Source organism: Opisthocomus hoazin, chromosome 6 (assembly GCF_030867145.1).
Source record: "Opisthocomus hoazin isolate bOpiHoa1 chromosome 6, bOpiHoa1.hap1, whole genome shotgun sequence".
In the NCBI taxonomy this organism is placed as follows: domain Eukaryota; kingdom Metazoa; phylum Chordata; class Aves; order Opisthocomiformes; family Opisthocomidae; genus Opisthocomus; species Opisthocomus hoazin.
This window is the reverse complement of record NC_134419.1, coordinates 73,063,239-73,084,700: the sequence shown is the minus strand read 5'-3', so window position 1 is coordinate 73,084,700 and position 21,462 is coordinate 73,063,239.

Here is a 21,462-nt window from a genome sequence, read left to right as displayed (position 1 = left end):
CCAGCCTCACTCAAAGCTATTTACAGAGGCTTAGAGGAATTTCCAGCAGTCTTTTCACACATAGATAGTTTGTAATAGTTTGTTGTTTGGGATCCTGGATTGTGTATTCATCAGTTTCCAATGATTTGTTGTGACAGTACTTAAAGGACTCATGAGTGATACTCTCCAGGCAGCTAAATGAATAGCATATTGCTATGAGCAAAGGTATTTTTACTGTTCTTTTACTGAATTTTATGTTTACTCTACAACTGTGTTAGTTAATATGCAGATTCTTTTTCTTATTATTTTTTCTAATTGGAATAACGGGTTCTGTCAATAATTGAAACCTCCCAAAGGAAGGTGATAATGTGGAGCCTAAGTGGGAACAGTGTTTTATTTGGTGTTGGAAGTTATGTCTGCTTGTGAGCTACAGGGATTTGCCTATTGTGGACTTTTTCTTTTTCTTTTTTATTTTTTAACTTTCCATCATTTGACTCATTTCAATGGTGAAGCAATTAATTTTTGTCTGAAAACTTTCCATCAAAATTGTCGCTTTTTTCATTCCTAACATTTTCTAGACACTCAGCCAGTCTGTTTCCGGATTTTTATAGTCTACTTTATTGGCATTTTCCTAAGAAGTTGTCATTTTTTTCTGATGCTTATTGGTTGCTGATCATTTTTCATTTATTGCCGCTTCCTTGTTTTTTCATCATATTTGTCGACGTAGTTATGGCTGGAGTTGCATGCACACAATCAGTAATGCAGTCAGGGAATACTTTGTCTTTTGGCTAACCAAGAAAGTCCCTTCGAATGATTAATAGATGAAATGTAGAAAGTGTAGCATTTCCAAGTTGCCAAAACTTGTGGAATATTTTACATTTCAGTGGAGTCATCTGTTTAACAGCCCCTGTTTTGTTTTGTGTATTACTCTCCCGTACATGTGCTTTTGGTTTTGAATCTTTATTGGTTTTGTCCTGTATTTCCACTCTTTCCTTAGTACAGACACATAGGAAATCATAACTGAAATAATATTCATAGTTTGGTGTATGGTGTGAATAGAAGCAAATACTCTCTGTTTCCATCTGAGCAGCAGACCAGGGGAAAAAAAAATAATAAATTTGTATCAGACCTGATGCAGTGGTGCTTAAAATGGAAGCAGGACCAAGTCTTTATCATTTTTAATAAAAGAAATAGGTTAGGCCTGGGAAGAAAAAACAAACACAACTAGCTGAAATATTCTTGTAGTGAATTATTATCAAATCCTTGAAGCTGTTTAGCCCATCATATTGCCAGGTAAAGCTCCCCATGGGATTTAAAGTGTATTTATTTATTTTGTTATTAAGAAATATATTTGGAAGTTTAAAAAGTATGAATCAAATTCTGGGTTATGCAGCATATTAAATTTATACTGTTGGAGCTGGAAGTAAAATATGGTCCACGCTTTATAAACCCTAAAATTTTTTTGGCACTTTGGGAGGAAGCAAAGAACGACTGTTTAAAATCTATTTCCTTTTAGCCTCATCACTATATGTCATCTGTTAGCAAATATCCACTAGAGCTATTAATAGCTAAGGGAAATATATATTTTAAGACTTTGGGGTTTTTTATGGGGGAGGGGGGTAAAAATCCACAAAACCAATGCTCTCAGAGCTGATACAAACTGTAATTAGCCATTCTGGGTTTTTTAATCCTGTTTGAAGGGAAAAAATGCATCCATGTAAAAATACAAAAATATGCATAAGAATTAATTGCGTCACATGTATGGTGAGATGTCACATGTCAGTGTGCTGATGTGCACAATATCCTTAACTGAACTAGAAAGCTATTTAATTATCTCCAAAACTAGCAAATAAGATTCACGCTCCATGAGGAAACAAATGCTCATTATGTCAACAAATGTCAAGAAGAACAGAGGTAGTACCTGAGCAGAGAGGTATTGGCCGAACTCCTCATCTCAGCAAGACTTTTAAGCCCATTTGTGATTTTAAACATAAAAGCGAGGGCCAGGAATGGGACACTTCTATGCTCAGCACACATCTGCTAAGATGCTTTGCTGACTCGGGGCCTTAGAACTCTCCTCCTCTGCTGCTGAAATCCTGGAGCAGTTTTTAACTGATGGCAGGAGTTCTGCTGGCTGCTGGAGACAGAGCGGCGATGCGAGTGAATCATTTATACCAGGGAAAATACAATCCACAGCCAACACTGTCTTGTTTGGGAGAGGCGGCCAGGGCTCGAGGATCAGAGGACTTGCAGGGAAAAGGGGATAAGAGAAAGATTGCCTCATCCATATTCTCAGAGCAACTTTATCACTCATTATCTAGGGGAGGAAACTGTTGCTTGGCTCTTGATAACTTTAATCAGTGTTTCACAGGTGTTTTTCTTGAATCCGCAGCCTCTGGAGTCATGTGACTATGGGAGACTTCCCGGTTTTATTGGAGTTTAACTTTCTCTGCAACTAGCAGAACTAGAATTTTGGACATTAAAAGCCTCAAACACAGAAAAACAAAATAAAGAGATTCCTGACTTGGTTATTAAAGAAAGAGTCAAGGGCCTGACTCATAATGTTCATAGTCCAAAGGGGAAGACTCTTTTTAAATCCATAGTACGCTCACACTCACCTGACCCAAGAGAGCACAGTCAAAGCCCAAGTATGTGAGCTGCAGCAGCCAACAAATACCAACAAAAGCATGCAGCCCACCTCTGAAACCTCTTCTTTCCCCTGCTCGCCTGCCCTGCTGCCTCTTTTTCTCCTGCCCAGCACTGGCTGAACATCTCTGCACCACAGAGGCCAAGTTCCTCTTTCCACCCCGAAAGGCTGAGATATGAAGAGGATGGTGGGTCCTTGGTTCATTTAAGATGACCGCGGTGACATGAAATTATCCAGAATTGATGCCTTGCTCCTGTGCCTCTCAGTGTCTCACTGAACATTTTCCTTTGCAGAGATGAACAGCTTTCTGCCGTGCAATCCAAAGCACATCAACCTGCCTGTCAAATGGTCATGGCTTTTCTCCTCTGCATAACTTCTGTCTTCATCTTAGATTGCAAGCCCCTAGATGCAAGTGCTGTCTGGATGTGAGAGAAACACCAAGCACTTTACAGGCTTGGTACTGTAAATAAATTTGAATGTGGTGAAAGGAAGAAAGCTTAGTTGAGATGAGACTTTCATACTTCTAAGCTTTATTGCCAAGAGCATATACAGGTTACCTGTGCCTTTTTATGACAACAACAAAAAACCACAAACAAAAAAAAACACACCAAAAAAACCGTCCCAAACAAGCCACTTAAAAAAAAAAAGTCTTAACACAGGATATTCTGTCAGCCAGTCTCATCCAGAGCTCTGGGTATGGAATGAGGCAGGACAGACCCTGCGCTTTTCAGTATCTGAAAGCAGGTGTGCATACTTCTGGCTGGCATTTCGGATTTGCTCTTCTCTCAGAAAAAAAAAAAATCCTATTAAATGCTTTAAACATTTCAAAGCAGCTGTGCAGATTTGACCATCTTTACCCAACCCCCTGCTTTATTTAAAAAAAAACAACCTGAACTCTCCCAAGCTCCCCAAGGAAATTAACTACAAAAAACTATACTAATGGAACATTAAAGTTGTAATGTAAAACCATAAAAGTCAGGAAATTCAGAGTTAGGGCTCCCATGGTACCTCTAAGTCTGTCACCTCATGCACATGCACCATGATAGGACCCTCAGAAATGAACAACTAGGGTAAAGTATCTTGCTGTCCACTCAGGTATTTTGTTTATTCCTAAGGTTGTTTTGTTGGTGGTAACCTTGCTTGGGCATTGCACTAATGTAAGTGGTGCTCAGCATGGGGCCACAACGACTGGGTGCCCGCAGAACAACATCACTGCATGGACAGAGGCAGCCAGTGATCCAGGGTGCTCATCTACGCTTAAAAGCAGCAGAGAGGCATAGATTTGTATTTCTTTTCTGTGTAACTTTAGCGTAAATTGGGTTAATCTCAAGCAGCAGCCACACAAGAGCTGCAGTTTCGTTCGGGCAGGAGATCAAGTTCTTGGTAGAATGATTTTAGAAGGGAAAAAAAAAAGGAGAAAAAAGAGGAGGGGGAACTGGGACAGCTGTGCACGAGCGATGGCAGATACCTTATTCTGTGATTCTGTAAAAATAATATCGTAGCGATAGCATTTATGAGGGGGATTTATAGGACAATTTTGCAATCCACATGTGTATAAGAGTCACCAAAGCAATTCATATCAAGGAAAGAGGGCAACACACTTCAGCAAAGCAATTTTTAACAAGTATTCTTCCCAACATGCAATATATATATTTATAAAATCAAAGATCTGCACAAAATAAATCAAGCAGATCAGTATCTTTCCCAAGTTTTACCTTCTGACACCCTCCTCAGCCCTGAGCACAAACAACGAGCTGTGACTCAGTAAGCACAACTGACCAGAAGAATCAAAACAATTCTTGGAAAAAATTAGGTTATCATTCATTAGCTCTCTATCATTTGGCCACCAGTAGGCTGCAGGATATGAGGGCCATTTAATTAGGCCCTGCACTACTCTCTGGTGTGAAAAAGGCTCTCGAAAGCTTTGATTCCCCACAGCTTCACAGCAGGAAGTTGTTGGCGATAATTGACACAGGATTTCCTTGTTAACCAGCAGCAGACATGCTGGATTAAAGCGACAGAGATCTAGAGAAGAAAGTGAAAAGAGATAAGAAGCTCGGAAAGACTTCTGCTTATTTTGCACTCGAGGATGATGAGCAAATAGCAATAACAAACTGGAGTGCTGCTCCCTGTGAGTAAGGCCTCCACTTATCAGACCCATTTCAGCTTGACTGATCAAAGATTGACTTCCCTTAAAATAACATAGGCCTGGGGTTTGTTAGTTTATTAAGCTGCAGGTTTTATGAATTATCACAGTTTTAAAGATGTATTTCAGTTTATGTGAAGGAGTAGAGGATTATCAGGTTTTCATCTAAACAATTATAAAATATCACAGCTGAAAGCTTGCTTGCAAATGACATAATTTTCTCCTGCAAACTAAACAGGTCATTGTATGCCTTCATGTAAGCATTTCCAGCAAGTGCACAAATACAGTAAAATTAACTCTGCAGTTGAGATGATAGCCCGGTAAAATATGTATTTTAACTTCCAAAGCACATGCAAACCCCACATTCTCTTCTGCTGTTCCAAAGGTAAGTGTATTTAATTTTTGACCAGGACCTTTTAGGTCTAGTTACATTAAAGCAAGGAAAGAGAGAAATGACCTATTGAAATGCTTCTTAAAATGTGGTCATGATAAATGGTACTGAAACGGATCCACATGAGTATGGTTAAATGAAATGTCCACTTTAGAGCAGAGACAATTATTGGATATCACTTAATAACTTAACCTTACAACAGCACATGTGGCATTAATAAAGAACCGAGAGTAATAAAAGCTACTACTACTACTACTATGCTCAGTGGATGCAGGCAGACGTGTGTGTGCATGGGCAGGAGCCAGGGGAAAACCAGGGCACTGGAGGGGCAGAAGAAGGAGGGAAAGGACAGAGGACCAAGGCAGGAGATAATATGGGGGGGAGGGGGGAAGGGAGAGGCAGGTGCAGCTGGGGAAGGGATGCTGGCAGGCAGGGTCAGGACCTGCTGTTCTGAGCCATACCTACAGTTCTTTGCTGGCTACTGGGTACCTGCACACTCCCTCATCCCAGGAGACTCCCATCTCCCTCTCCTTCGAGGCTGCCTGGCAGGGAACTGCGCAGTCTTGTGCCACCTGTGAGGGTTATCACAAAAACTAAATTCATTCCCAAGGTGTATTCCCTCTTCTGGGAGGGGGAAGAGATTGGGTGAGTGCTGCTACACCCAGGATTCTGCAGCTAAGCTATGCATTCCCTGGAAATCTCTACAAGGTGGAGAGGTCGAGGAAAAACCTGTCCATATGGGTACATGCTACACTAAAACATCAAGAGCCCTAGGTAGTTTTGGCTGGAAGTAGCAGTTCAACTGTGTGAAAATGTGGAGGTATCGGTAATTATTTTATTCCAGTGCAGAAACTGCTGTTAAAAAATTTTTGAGACAATAGCAAAACACTTCCATTCTCCCACCTCTGTTTTTAAGGTCTTGAATAACACGTTTTGAACTTTTTCATAGCTTCTGAGCCCAGAAACTTGTCCTTGCAACTGAAGCCAGGAGAACAGGAAAACAGTCTCAACAACATGGTTTTTTTAAAATCCTAAAAAGAAGTCAGTAGTGTTCTCTGCAATTAGTGTAGCACATACACCCTGCAGAACTGCTGTGTCTTGTGGCAGTCCCTGCACCACTACATTTAGGTTCACCATTAGCCATGAAATATTGTTTACTGTACAGCAACTTCTCTTAGCATCACCAAATTGGCAAATCATTTTTATGATTGCATCCTCTCCTTCCTGAAGTTGCCATTCTGCTCAAAGCAGCAGTATGGAGCCCAGGCAGCCAGCTAAGCACATGGGATACCAGTGAAGATGCTCAGGCTAGGATCAACCTCGGTGTCTTTTTAGTCTTAGCATTCTTTTTCCATGATAATGAATTATGTTTTGCAAAGTGGTGGGCTGTTAGGATGTAGACTCTGTAATGTAAACTGATGAACTAAAGACTGGTTGTGTTAGACTTCGGTGAGTATTCACTGGAGATGAACCTGAATCAAAGCTCCGGTTATCAGTAACCCTACATTTCAGTAGGAAAGGCCAAAACCCAGACCCACATTTCTCATCTGCTTCTGATGTCTGTCATGCACTCCATTAAAATTTTAAGTTAGAGCACCTTAGACTAGACTGAAAGATCTCCCTTACAGTTCTGTGTATCTGTAGCCCTTCAACAAATGAAATTAAAAATCTGTATCTTAATTACGTTGTTTGCCATGTCCTTCTTTTTCTTTCCTTTCCAATGTGATTTGTAGTTCCCCCTATCATGCTTACCTCTCATTTTAAATTGGTTGCATATGAATTAATTATCATGTTCTCCTCTGTACTAGCAACATCTTTTCAGCAAGGACACCCAGCTGGTAAATTACCGTGTGTTTTAACAAAGACAATGCAGCACCGATTCCAGAAGCACTGTAAACACAGAAAGTTTTAAGTTCAGTGGCAGTTTTACACACAGAGGTTCTGCTGAATTAGGCCCAGAGTGCAGTATCTGTTCAAAGACAGTGAGAATTTCTTTTTGCTGGCAGATAAAAGTCTCATATTTAGTCCCACAATTCCTTTGCATTTGTACTAAGATAGCTAACAGGTGCACAAAATCACTCACAATTGCAAGATCAAAATAAATAATATTTGTTCTCATTTGACATCATTTCTAGCTTACAGGTAAAGCACTGTCTTAAGCTACTTCCTTAGAGCTTGATACAAACTTCAGTGTAACTATTGACAGGTTTCATGTCAACTCAAGTGAGTCATGTGCCATATTGCTCTGTCCCATCACAAAAGAATACGGTCAACAGAAAAAAATGAGGCTCTGGTTCAATATTTCAGAGTGCTTGACCAACCTGAACAGAGCAGGGACAGTTCTTCACAAACACACGCCACCATTGCAGCACTGGACCCTTGTGAAGGATTAGTACGATAACATATTCATGATGCTAGACGTTATTTTTTGTTTTGAAATATAGAATGACATCATATTTCAAAAAAGCCAGTTTTGCACATTTTGAAGAGAGACGTACAGATTAGCGAGTTTCTTGCTGGTTTTAATATTTACTGCTATTGATAGTCCTTGCAGTTTTTAATGGTAAAGGACAGAATTGAATTACAACTAAACTTTTGTGAGTCCCTTTAGTTCCTATGTGGAATGTACATTGTTGAAAGCTAGGATTACTTCAGTGGACATATAAACAGAATGAATAATGTTTCTTTTTTATATAATGTAAACAAAGACTTTATTCTGTTTTAGTTTTGACACAGCAAATTGAGATTTGTGGTCAACTGGTAACCAGCTTCACAGACTAATCCATCTTAACGCTAGCAAAAGAGTTGGTTAATTTTCCTGGGAAAGAAGGTTTCTTTAATGCACATATCTACATATGGCAGATATGATTCTTTCATTTACAATGGCATTTGATAAAATCCTACTTTTATAAATGATGCATCTGCTTTTAATGTCTTAAATCCTGTGATTGAATAGACAAGTCTTCCCCTTGTCTTGTTTTTTTCTAATATTTAAAAGGCCTTACTGCCTTAAAACATACATCAAGCAATGCAGTAATAGAGAAATACACTTTTAAGACAAAGTGACAGATTTACATATCTGTGTGATGTGACTTTCTTGACAACCAATAAATGTATTATATTGATGAAGTGAATATGTCCTCTATCTGGTCATTTTCAACTGGAAACTAATAACCAGCATCACCGTATCAGGCATGCAATAACCTGGGTTAAAACTAGGTTCATCAAATAAATCACTCAGGAATTTTTCTATTTCTTTCCCAAGACACGTTGCACATCTGCTTAGTGAAAGGAGGAAAGAAGCAATATTTCTTTGATCAAAGTCTTTTTTAATATCCTTGTATCTGTCCTTTGGGAATACTATCTCTGGACTTAGGCCTGGGAGAGACGCTCAGCATCTCCTGAAAGGTGCTAAGCACCCTTTTACTGCCATTGACCACGACAAGAATATTCTGTTCCTTGCAAGATAGGGCTCCTTCGGAACAGTTGTTGATGCTACATCTCTTTCTTATGATCCAGGGAATGACAGAAATGCAAGATTTCTAAAAACAAAACACAAGGTGTTTTTAATGAGTCCCAGTTTATATCAACAGCTTTCAGGAGAAAAAAAAAAAAATCTATCCTAGGCAGAAAAGTATACTACATTGAATTTACCCCGAGCCTCTATCTCATAGACATGAAACACCTATGCATATGTAGAGATATCTAAGAAACACTTTGAAAAACTACATTCTGCTTTTAACTTTTTATAAAGTCTTATTAATATCATTTAGAGTTGCCATGTGGCTGGCTTCCTGCCTGGCCTCTTTTACTGTAGACTTGGCAGTTGTTATCCCGAGCGCTGCACATGTGTGGATGAAGCTGAGCGTGGGTAGCAGCCATTTGTCGGAGGCGGCTGGGTTTTGTCATATTTCAAACTGGCAACTGTAATGCCTGTTCTTACGGGATCCAAATCTGGTATGAAATTCCCAGACTCAAGTCAAGGCCTGGCCTGGCACACGCGAATCAGTTTTTTCACCTGAGGATGGCTGCAGGAGCATATGGATGACAGGGGGAGGTTTTCATGTGCTTCCACATGTGCTCTGCTGGAGCTTTGGTGGGGGCACTGAGATAGGGGGCAGGACTTGAGGATTTGCAGAATCAAGCTGTTAAACTGCATCCCCCTCCCACGCTTCTGGCTGTGGATATAGGGCTCTTCCTTGGTTAGGAGACAGCAGACACAAACGCGGCATCCACAGCCCAGACTTGCCCTGGTTTCAGGTCAGAAGCATGATGAAAGAGTGGTAATAACACAGAGAAGGAAAAGTGGCAGCTACATTGCTTTTTTTTTATCCTGGAGCTTGCTAACTGGTAAATGTGCCAGAGAAGGACCTGGAAGTAGCTCAGAAAGCAGCCTTTCAGCACCCTGATATACCCTGGGCCCACAGTCCCCCCAGGAGCCCAGACCCCTGCTACGCCTCCATGCTGCCACAGAAGAGACAAAGACCTGCAGGAAGCACAGGTCAAGTCTGATGAAAGGTCTTGGGAGTCTACAAGCCATTTTGCATTTTATGATGGGGCAGGACAATACAGACATAAACCAAAAAAAATGTGAACAGAAGTTGGTATCACGCGCTTGAGGCTAAATATTCAAATAATTTCTAGATTAGACAGTATGGGCTTGGTGTCACTTTATTGCCTGTTCCCTAGGTGTTACCCAAGAATCAGGTCTCTCGTGCAAACCACAGTGTGATGTGTTATGGGCCCATCACTACATTTCTAGGCAGCATCTGTGGCTCTAAAGTCACCCTGCACTTTTTGTTATAAAGCACCATTTCCCTCAACTGCATGGGCAGGCTTTTTTCCACATTGCCTGTCTTGCTTGGGCTTGAATTTTTGGGTAAGACTACATTAGCAAATACTCAACAGGGATTTCTTCCTATAGTAAGGGATGTGCCACCCACAATTTTGTGTAAATCCATGTCCATTCAGCTTTGGCATAGCTGTAAACCTCTTTACTCTTGCTCACCAGAGCCTTGTTAGGACTGCAATTTGCACCAGCAATGCTCCCTGGCTTTATAGCATCTTGCTTGCAGCTGGACCATGTTACGAAATAAGGGGAGCACTGTGAGGAGAAGGGGAGACGTTGGGGGATAGAGGCAGACAGATATTTCACCCTCTTTCTGCTAGATCCTGCCTTTGTATGCAGGAATAAACCTGCAGATCTACACTGCTGGCAACAAATAAGTGGGAAACCCACCTGCTGATGTCTGAGCCCTCTCTAAAGGCTGCGCGATAGATGAGATAACAATCTACTAATGCTATTCATTGTTCTAGTTACAGAATTGACAAAACACATAATCTAAAATAAAAGCATATCCACTCGGTTTGTGTAGTAGTAATAACATATGTAGGATACAAATAATACATAAGAAGCAACAATATTATAAAAAAAATCTCAATAATTTATATTTTCACTTAAACAGTACTTAAATGGGAGCGTTTTAATGACAGTACAATTCCCCAAATAAACTGTTGGATAACATACCCAAGGTAAAGCAGACATGCACTTCTGTAAATGTTTGTACAACCATGACTTTTTTTTGTCTTGCATTTATATGTGTTTTTCACGCCTATTCACCAAAATATGTACCACTTAAGGCACCAATACCCAAGTGTAAGGTGTTCAAGTGAGTTGGTTGTAATAATTTGTGATACCGCGTTTATTACCACAAAATGAAATTCAGCGTTGTGCTCACTAGAAGATTTCCACCCCATCTAAGATCTGAAGTTAAATCCCAGTGCTAGCGATTCCACAGGGCTTCTATCTTTGCTCAAGAGATAAGTGGGATTGAAAAGCTCTTGACAACTCAACATGGGCCCAGCAGACCTGGATTAATTTCACTCAGAGATTTCCCATAACTGGATGTCATACAACTTTTAAGTGGTTTGCTACCAAAAGAAGTGTACAGGATTGCTGAACTAACATGATATTTAAGGGAAAAGGTGAAAAACCTACTTATTCTGACCTGGAAGCAAAAGCTGGTTGTTTTGGCGTCATGATGAAAATATCTGCATGCATCTGCATAGGTAGGAGGATTCTCTGTTCAGAGCTGTCTTTGAAGATAATGCACCTGCCTAAATGGGTCCAGCGTTTCCTTCCACTACGCTGAAGGTTTGTATCATGTGAAACTGCAGTCCCAAGTGCTCTGTGTTTTACGTGGTCGCTCAGTGTGGACTGGTTAATACGGCAAATCTGGACCAACCCTCACCAGGCAGGTGGCTTTGAATGCAGCTATGCCTGTGCAAAGTCTGTGCAGGTCTGTGTATCTCCCTGCCTCCAGAGCGGGAGAGATGGGGAGGAAAGTCAAATGTGATACGTCCTGGTCCAAGGTCCCGTTCCTCCAAACATCCCCAGGAGCAAGGAAGAAACAGCGATGGGTGGGAGACGTCTCTGAGGAGCAGTGACTCCAAAGGCAATGGGGCGGATGGAGAGTGTGCAGTTCACACATCACCCCACGTTAGAGCTGCACCTGAAATTACAAATATTGTCTTACATACTGGAAGTCTGAATTCTGAGCTGCAGTTATGTGAGGAGTGAAAAAATATGAATGTTTACCTATCTTTTGATAGCAATATCTCACGACAGAGGCAGCTTTCGTCAGTGCTCCAAGCTTATGTTGTCTTTATTAAAAACTAGTAGTTGCACTAGTAGCTTGCTTTGTTTTTTAACTCCTAAACATGAAAAGCCAGTGTGAATCAGCCTCTTTAAATTAAATATGAGAAACAATTACATTTTGACAGTTTAATTGCATTCTTCCTCGAACATGGCATTCTAAACAAGATACCACATGTATTTAGCATGCTGATTTTATTTTTAGATTGTTTTGCAATTAAGAAAGTATCCCTAAAAGAGATAAAATAATTGGTTGACTAAATCACTATTTCTTGAGGGAACAATATTAAGAAATGAATGTTGAATGGCTATATCCATAATAATTAGCTTTTAAATCACTGCTTAAAGGTTTTAGGTTTTTAGCCTTCAAAATTGTATCTGTCATTCAATTTGCTGCATATTATTCAAATTTGCTTGTATAAAAAAAGAGAACAACCCAATCCCTGCCAACAAAACAGTCTTGAGTGTAACTGACAGGATCTCATGACTTTCAATGGCAAAAAACCCCAGGCACCCAAAATGTCTTTCATTGGTATAGTCCTAGTCCACTTCTTTGATGGGCATTATGCTGTTGATATTGCAAATAGAGAAAAAGGTACTAACTTCTTGCAAAATCACCAAGTATTCAAGCACGGTTCAGCTTCCCAGGAGTGCTGGATGACCTTTACATTGCTTTTATTATTTTGCACAAAACCGTTTCTTACTTTGCTTGAGAAAAAAAAAAGATTAAATAACAAAGAATTTCATTAGTTTCTGTTATTTTCCTTAACAGTTGATTGAACTGCTGTGGTGGGATGTGAGTTTGAAAAAGAACACACCCATTCCCCAGGTTAAAACTACCTTTGGATGAAAATCTTCTGAAATTTTATTTTAAAAATAAAAAAAAACTATTTAAAATATGCAAGTTGGAATCAAACTTTCCATTCTTTTGAAACAAAATTGTCATTTTAATTACCATTTCAATCCACACACATCTCCCAAACATATTTTTTTTATTTTGACAAAATATTTTCATTCGACTTTTCATACCGACAACAAACTAAAAAAAAATCTCAACTTCTTCCAGTGAAGTCAATGCAAGTTATTATTCTGATCTTTTTCTATGTAAATGTGTGCAAAGCCAAGCTAGTATTCAGAGAAGAGACACAGCAGGCTTATGATTCACAACAAGACCAGATGGAATTTCCTGGAACTTGTTTTTAGGATAGCAAATAAAATCGTGTTTAGAAGGAAGAAAGTGAGAGGCTGAACTGCAGCTGAGTCTGAAGCAACGTTGTTAAGAGTTTTCATTAGGAATATAAAGTTTGACTTGCTTGCGATGCTCTGTAAGGTACATTGACTGCATACATTTCCTACTGAAGTGCATACAAAAATATGTGGGTAGAGGTGCCAGTAGTTCACCGAGGGATGATTTGTGAGGGGAAAAGAAGGTTAGTCCAAACATGTGGGACAAAGTGAAGAAGACATGCTGGTGAGAACCAGACTGCAACAATGCTGAATGGCCTAATCAGCTGAAAATGCTCCCTGGCCCGAGCAGCAGTGCTAGCTGCTGGCGCAGCCAGAGCCTGTTTTAGCAGATTTAAGAACAGTGTCAGGTATGTATGGAGAAAGAGTTGGGAATGCCCAGTAGAGACAGCTGGAATAGGCTCACAGACATTTCAACATACAAGTTCACGGCATCACATTTTACCTATTCTTCTAGAAAAAGCCTGAGAATGCATCATCCACACTGCCTGCTGCAATAAATGACGTTTAATTATTGTAGTGCAAAGTAGTTTTATAAAAGTAAATTTGAAATATGGGATAATAAGTGACCTCTACTTCATCCACAGTCCCAAGTACAAGGTCCCAGAGAAACAACAGAGTAAGAGTAACAAATGTGCCTCACCATGTGCAGGAGGTAATTTCAGAATGGTTTCCAAACTGGGATTTGGAAGGAAAGAAGTGGTGGTAAGGTATAGCCATGAACTCTTTCCATCCAGCATCCCTGAACTGTGAAGATTGTGAAGAAAGTCATGATAGAAACCCGAAGGAAGGCTGCTTGCTTTTTTTTTCAACAGAAACTGTACCGGTAGAGGATACTGCTTCACCACAGACCTTGCCATGCTCGACATGAGGCTGCTGTGTTTCACAGGCTGAGAGCTGACCCATCTCCCTTTGAAGTCAATGGCTGTCTCCTGATTACAAGCTGTCGAAAACAGAACCAACCTCACAGCCGTTGGAGCTGGAATAGTTACACCCAAAGGAGCTTTTAGCTAACAGGTTTTGATAGCAGCTTACCAATAGCTGACCGCTGGTGTATTGATAGAAAGGAGCTGAGAGAAGATAGCCTCTTACATGCCAGCTGTGAAGTGACAGCACAGACATCAAATTCACATGGAGCTATACAGCTAGCAGACCCCAAAGTCATCTCGTTTCGCAGTGGCTTGGGTAGGTCTGCCAGTGAAGTAGCCAATGTCTCAGTTCACCATCAATGAACAGGGTAGTCCCATCTCTATCTTGCCTTTGCCTGCTCCTGGCTCCAAGCTCCTGCACGTACCTTGTGCTGCTCCAGCATTGCTGGTCTTTCTGCCAGGTGAGCAGGTTGCACAAGGCCAGAAAAGGCCTGAAAAAACTCAGTGCAGGGATGGGGAGACTCGTAAGGCTGGGAGTGCAATGGAAGACTTCTAGAAGTGTAGGGAAGGAAGGGGAAGAGCGAGAATTCACCATTTCAGCAACAGCAAAGTGTTAGATGAGCTTGGCAACTCCTGTCAAAAGGCATACTTTCTATTAAAAGATAGGAGTATAGGTGGGAGAGCAGCAGATTCAATTTATGTCAGTTACTTATGAGACTTCTACACCTTTTTTGCGTGAAGAACCGTTAGTGCCACTTGCACATTTTTGTAAAGACACAGTGGTCACTCCTAGCACTTCACTTGCTAATAGCATGTCCCTACCAAAAGCAGCAAAGTTGGCCCAATTATTTGTGAACATTCTTAGCTGGGCTTGGCAGGAAGGAGAAGATCAGGCATTCATCACAAAATATATTCGTATATATGATAACGGCTGTGACTGAGTCTTGCACTCCTGAAAGCTTGCTAACCATCTCCAGACAGCAGAGCATTAGACAAAATGTTCAGGGCAGTTCAGATGAGCTAGTTATGCCCCTTGTGTAAAAGCAGTGACATGCAGAACTGCTTAAAAGGCCAGTTCCAATGGTTTCTGGAACACTCAGTCCAATAGGTTGATTGACGGCCAAAATTATTTCTTATGACAAACAGTCAATGTTCATGAACCGGATCCCAGCATCCCAAGAGTCCTACCACCAAGTTCCCTCTATGGAGTGCAGACAGGGAGGCAGCTCAGGTAAGATTTCTATCTGTGTGCATTGCCTATAGGAACCAGGCTACCAGTTTCTTAACACAGGTACTTAAGGGTCTACAGTGAAGGTGAATGAGCCTGGGCCCCAGTGGCCACTCGGAGATGCAGGAACAGCAAGCTGATGTTTTCATAGACCTACTCCTTCCTAATTCAGCAACAAAACTGAATAAATGTATGGATCTGTAGCATGTTGCTGAGATTCCTTACCCAGCTGTCTTAATTCAACAGATCTGATCCAACCTAGGTACGCTGATGATACTCTCTAAGAAAAAGACACGAGGAACATTTAGTTCAGAATTAGACTTTGGACTTCAATATTAGCCAGTTTTTGGCACAAGGGACAGACTTTAAATGAGCACAAATTGGTGAGCTACAGATTTAGAAAGGGGGAGAATTGTTTAGATTCAGGCCAGACATTTTGGGGAAACAGACCAAAAGTAATATCTATTCTAAGAAGAAATACTGATAGGCTGTGGAATTACAGGCCAGCTCTTTCTTCTTTTTGCTTACAGTCTGGAGTATGCCTTATAGCTCATCATATTTTTGGCTTCTGGCATATATTTTATTAACTTCCATTATATACAGAAACAAAACAGACCACTATTTTAAAAAAATGCTGTGAGTAAAAAAAGAAATGTAATAGCATATTCAAAGAGTAATTAAAGACTCTCATGAAAGTTAAAAGCCAGGAAGAGTTTGAGAGACTTTCACACACAAAACATTGCACAAAAATGATACTAACCCATTTGCATCCACATTTGTGAGCCATGTGACTCCCCTGAGATTTAGTTTGGCTTGTCTGTTTAAAGCATTACAGATACTGAAAACTGAGGACTAGAAATTTGGCTTGCTATCAAACCCAAGCTTCAATTTAGATGGTGCGGGAGAAACCAACAGAATCAGACCTCACTTAACTCATTGCAGTCTGCTCAGTTACTGTCACCATTAGAAAGGACCTCATATGCCAAAACCCTTTAAGCCCAACAGAGCATTATAAAGATACCTGCGAAGCTGAAAAACTGTAAAACTATCAGCATACTGTGCATAGGCTGAATGCCATAAGGAAGAAGGATATCCAGGAATACACATTTGTTTTTCTTGTCTGTTCTTGCTATTCCAGAGATCTGGTCTTATCTCAGATACTTGTAAGTGGCATAAAGGTCAAAAAAGTATTAGCGTGATATACGCTATCAACTGCCTTGTGATCAAGAAGCTAGGCTACAGGCAAGGCTAGACTACTACAGCCTGATAGCTGTTGGTCTCGCTACTCCTGTTCTTCTTTCATAGCAAGCATTTTGCTGCACGCAAAAAGCCCTATCAACTCCTCAGTGTAGGTGTAATACAGGCTTAGGATAGCCTGGAGAACATGCAAGAGACCCCCCAATAATCCTAGCCATGTCCCATGGAAGAAATTCGCCCAAGGGAGAAGGCCTATTTTAGATAGTCACTGTTTCACTGAGGTTAATGAAAAAGGTGAAGAGGCTGCTTAGGAGTTTCCTCACTCACCTGTGTGCTGCAGAAAAGGGCAACACAGCAGCTCCAAAGACTTCTCCTCCTCTGCAGCAACTGTAGACTGAGAGGAAAAAGCTGCAGCTGGAAGAAAATGGTCCACAGAAATTACAGGTAGGTATTTTTGTAACCATCACAAAAGCACCTTAAATTAGTTAGGCAGTGAAAAGGAGAGTGAATGCAGGCTAAACCATTACTAAGTTGAGCTTCCCTGAAAAACACAGTTTATAATTACACTTGAATGAAACTTGCTGTGAAATCTGCAATGACACTGAACTCACTTGGCAACTGATTTCATGAAGTGTTGAGGTTCAGTTTCCAGGTCAAATTGTCAGCTGACACAAACAGATGGAGTTTCCATGAAGTAAACGTGCCTCTGGCAACTCATCCTTGCTAAAGTTTGGTCCTGATATTTGTTAGAAAAATTTCTAAATCTGCAGGTCTTTTAAATGCACGCACCTTGTTCCTAACAAAATCTGACAGACCTGTAATTCTGCTGCAAACTCACTGAAAGCCTACCCTTTTTAATGTGGTTTCCACCTGTAACCTTTTATACTTTCCAGAATTTTTTTGACTGAGGTTTAGGGCTCATTTGAACTTAAGAATCAATGTGGAATCTTAAAAGGAGGGTAAACCAGGTGAAACAAAAATAAAAATGCAGATACAACCAGGTATGAATCCAGAGCACAACTTCAGACCAGCAGACGGAGAAAAGACGGGAGGGCTCAGACCCCACGCCGGCAGCCGGACCCACAGCACCTGAGCTCCCCCACCTCTGTAGCATCTTAGCCAGCATCAGACCCCAGGGTTTGGCTGTCTTGGCTAAGCTAGTTATTTTTGGAAGATTTTTTCACATATTTGTCCTCTACCTCACAGCTACGGGCTGCTGGGAAGTTATTAATAACGTGACACAAGACTTTATCCACGTGATGCAGTGAGAGGATGACTGGTTTTCCTCCTGTCCCTCCCCAGTTCATTCCAGTCCGCAAGATAAAGGAGGACTGGACTCAAACCTGAAAGCATATTTGATAAATAACGGAACAATGTAATACCTCATAGAAATAAATTATCTTTTCATATAAAAATCTTCTAAGGGCCATTTCCAGAAGAGTAATAGAGCTGCCAGTCCAACACCTGCAGGGTTGGAAATAATTTACTTAGCCTCGCTGACTTATAGGCAGGTTCTTCCTTTGACGAATGGCCCAATTAAACATCTGTTAATCACGACGTTATCTCATCTCGAGGTGGAATACCCTGCTTCTCGTATCCCCTCTTTCGGCGAGATAACATCGCGGCCCGCGGGGCGCGATGCCGCCGGGCCCTGAGGGGCTGGCTGGGGAGCGGGGCCCATGGCCGCCCGCCCCGCGGACATGGCCGCGGCTGGGAGGCCTGTGCCTTGCGCCGGCCGCCCTCCCCCTCGCACAACCTCCCCGTAACCTCAGGCTCCTGAACCCGCCTGTACGTTTCAGGCCTCGATAATAAAGCAACATCTGCAAACTTACAAGTGCTCCACTCGAGTTAATTGAGTAAATTGAAGCAAGATGCGGTGCAGGGGTGATCTATGATCCCAGGTTGCGGGCCTAGAAGGGAGACAACAGATTTACTGCAAAGACAGTGGGCGGCCTTTTGTTCAGGCCCTGGTTCACGGGAAGTTTGAGGTCACGAGGGATTAAAATATCTTCAGAAACAAATGGAATAATTTGGCTGAAATATAAGGCACGCAGTGCCAGCTCATGCCAGGAAACCGGGCGGTGATTTATAAGCCTTCAATCCAACACATTTTTCTGATATCTGCCCCATTAGGTTGAATTTATAGATTATTGGGAGAATATGTATCCTCATCTCTCCTTTTCTGACGTGTTTGTACTCTGGGGAGCAGTTCCAAGCATTGCAAAGTAAATAAATTGCATTACCTTGCATTGGCAATGGTGAAGGCCCGCTCCACTTAAAATTCCAGGGGGAAAATAAAAAAAAAAAAAAGAAGAAAAAGAAACAAACCAAAACAAAACCCCAACCTCCCATTTACTATACTTGCTTGGGAATTACTTATTAAAAAAGACATTAAACAGGTAATGCTCTTTCTCCTATAATCTGTACAAGTCATTAAGTTTAAGCACAATTCGCCACCTTGAAGCAATTGGATACATTGTAATTTGTTTTATGGTCTTGCAGATGCAAGGTATTTGCCGAGCTATAAATACATAAAAGTGGTTTATACGAGCAGCCCGTACCCTGCGTGAGTCAGGAAAGGAGAACCTCTCCTGGTTTCCCTATTCGCATGCACACACGCGTGCTCATGCACTATATCTGTTTATACTTTTTTTTAAAAGCCTGGCTCACTTTTAGTGGGATATATTGTCCCTTTTGTAGTTTCTCTGCTGCTTTATTAAATCTCAAATTCCTTACAAAACTGTACAATTTTAATAACACAAATCCATGCAGGTCATAAAGCTGTCGAAATGTACATAGCACCAGCCGTGATCAGCTGCAGTGATATCATCAACCCTGATTAGCCAGAGCCGGTCACACGACAAGGTTTTATTACAAGTGTCATTTACATTTTTGACAGTTTTACAAGGCTTAATGGCTTTGTATTAAATACATTGTGTTTCAAGGAAACTGACAGTTCAGGGTATCTTGTAAATACAATACTATGGCATTTCCTCAGAAGCAATACTCTGGGAAAATGAAACATCTAATATTCCTATTGTAAACAGGGACTTTTCACCAAAAAAAAGTTCATCCAAGCCAAAGCTTAAGTCCAAGGATCAAAAAAAAGCTAAGAAAAAATATTTTAATTTGTCTTTTTTTTTTTAATATCAAGCTACATATGTCTTGTAACATACTAAAACTTTTTATAGCAAAAGCATTAGCGATCACTGAAAAAAATGGATCATGTTCCCCACAGAAATTAATGGGAAAATGCTCTTTGCAAAAGTTTCCTTCGAAAACTTGATTTATTGTATGGTTTTCTTTCAAATAAAATACACTGCCTGGGGGCATTAAAATATTTCTGAACTTCTTTACCAGGTTGGTATCTATTTTTAATCTCACCAAGAAGCCTTGCCTAAACTGATGATTTCTCACATGGTTTTAATCTGAAAGGAGGATGTAATTGGCAACTTTACCTCTATTTCTGCTTGGGCTTTGGGGTTCATTTGGGCCTAAGATACAGATGTTCAGAAGGATACCTCCTATACTATGAATGGCAATTAAGTCAAAATTCAAATCGGGATCTGTGCTTTTTGATATAGACCAGTGACTCCAGAAATTAAAACAAATACCCCAACTTGAAAACCACCTTGACTTGAAACAGATAGGCATTTTCACAACAAAATCCAGAGCAGACTGACCATTTGAGAACTGTGCATCAAATCTAAGTTTCTCCCCCAACAGAGTATCTACTTACGCATGTAATAGTTCTCGAACTGATTAAATTTGTGCAACATATCATTTACTACATGAATTAGGTTCTTATTCCCAGATGTATTTCATTCACTGCTGTTCCTGTGCCAATGTCTCAAAAACATGGCACTAATATCCCTTATCATTTGCACACACAGGTTTTATTATTTTTATTATATCAGTATAATAAAAATCGTACAGTCTCTTTATGTTACAGACTTTTCTTTGTGTGGTGACCAGTATGAATTTACTCACACCAGTAAAAATTCTGCCATTACCAGTGGAAGGAAGACTTTTGGTGATATGGCTGAAGACACACTAGAGATTAACTATATTTAGGTTAAAAGAATGAACAGCGGCAAAACTGTACTCCCAGAAGAAATGGTAACACCAGCATAAAAATCTATTTTACCCTGGTCCTTAAATGTTAAAAGACCGATGTTGCTTCTTTCTCCAGCTTGATCTGAGTAAACATTAGGGCTACTCTAATGCTTTTCGATTGTAAAGTCCCTTAAAGTCTTTATTCATTAGGAAAAAATAATTCAATGTATGATAGCTTACCATCTTTGCTGATATCAAGGATCAGAAAAGGAGCTGCTGTCTTGTTTAGCCACATACACACACATTAGTCTAGATAGTTTCTAGAGATAATTCTGGCATGTCCCTGCATTTATTGTCATGGACATTTCAACCACCATAGTGATTACTTAAAAGAGGGTCAGTCGTTTGATTCACCCTAATTCTACATATGATATTTCAGTGATGTCTGCAGCCCGTATGCAGGTGATCTACTAAACAGATAGTTCCCAACACAAAAGTGCCACAGGGTCCATAGAAATTATCCCCAAATGCTGTGAAAGTACAAGAGGGAGACAGGTATTTGGGATAAATCATGGTAGAGCACTTTTAGTAAAGTAAATATGTCATCGCTTGCCCAGTGGAGCTTGCAGGCTGTTGCGCCTCCTGTTCCTTCCTTCCAGGCAATGCTTTCTCCTAGAAGTAATCTCAGAAAGGCTGGACGTAATTTATGTTGTTCTCGAAGGCTATCTCACTGCATCATATGCTCCACGGAGCTGGCAACCACTCATCCCCTTCCCAAGCCATCTCCTCCCTAACAGACGTCTGGCCAGCCACAGGACAGCTAAGGGGTAGTCACCCTTCCAATCTGTCACTGAATGCTTTCTAGGTACAGTAAAAAAGTCACTTTGACCTAATACCAGTGATTTTCTCAATGGAGACCTGCCCACTGTAGAGAAGCAAGTTACTGGCATAGGTTTTTCCAGTCCAATGCCTATGGTAACTCCATCACTTTTAGGTTGGTGAGTGGGAAGGGAGCAGCCAGATCCAAAGCCCGGTTGGGTGGCACATGG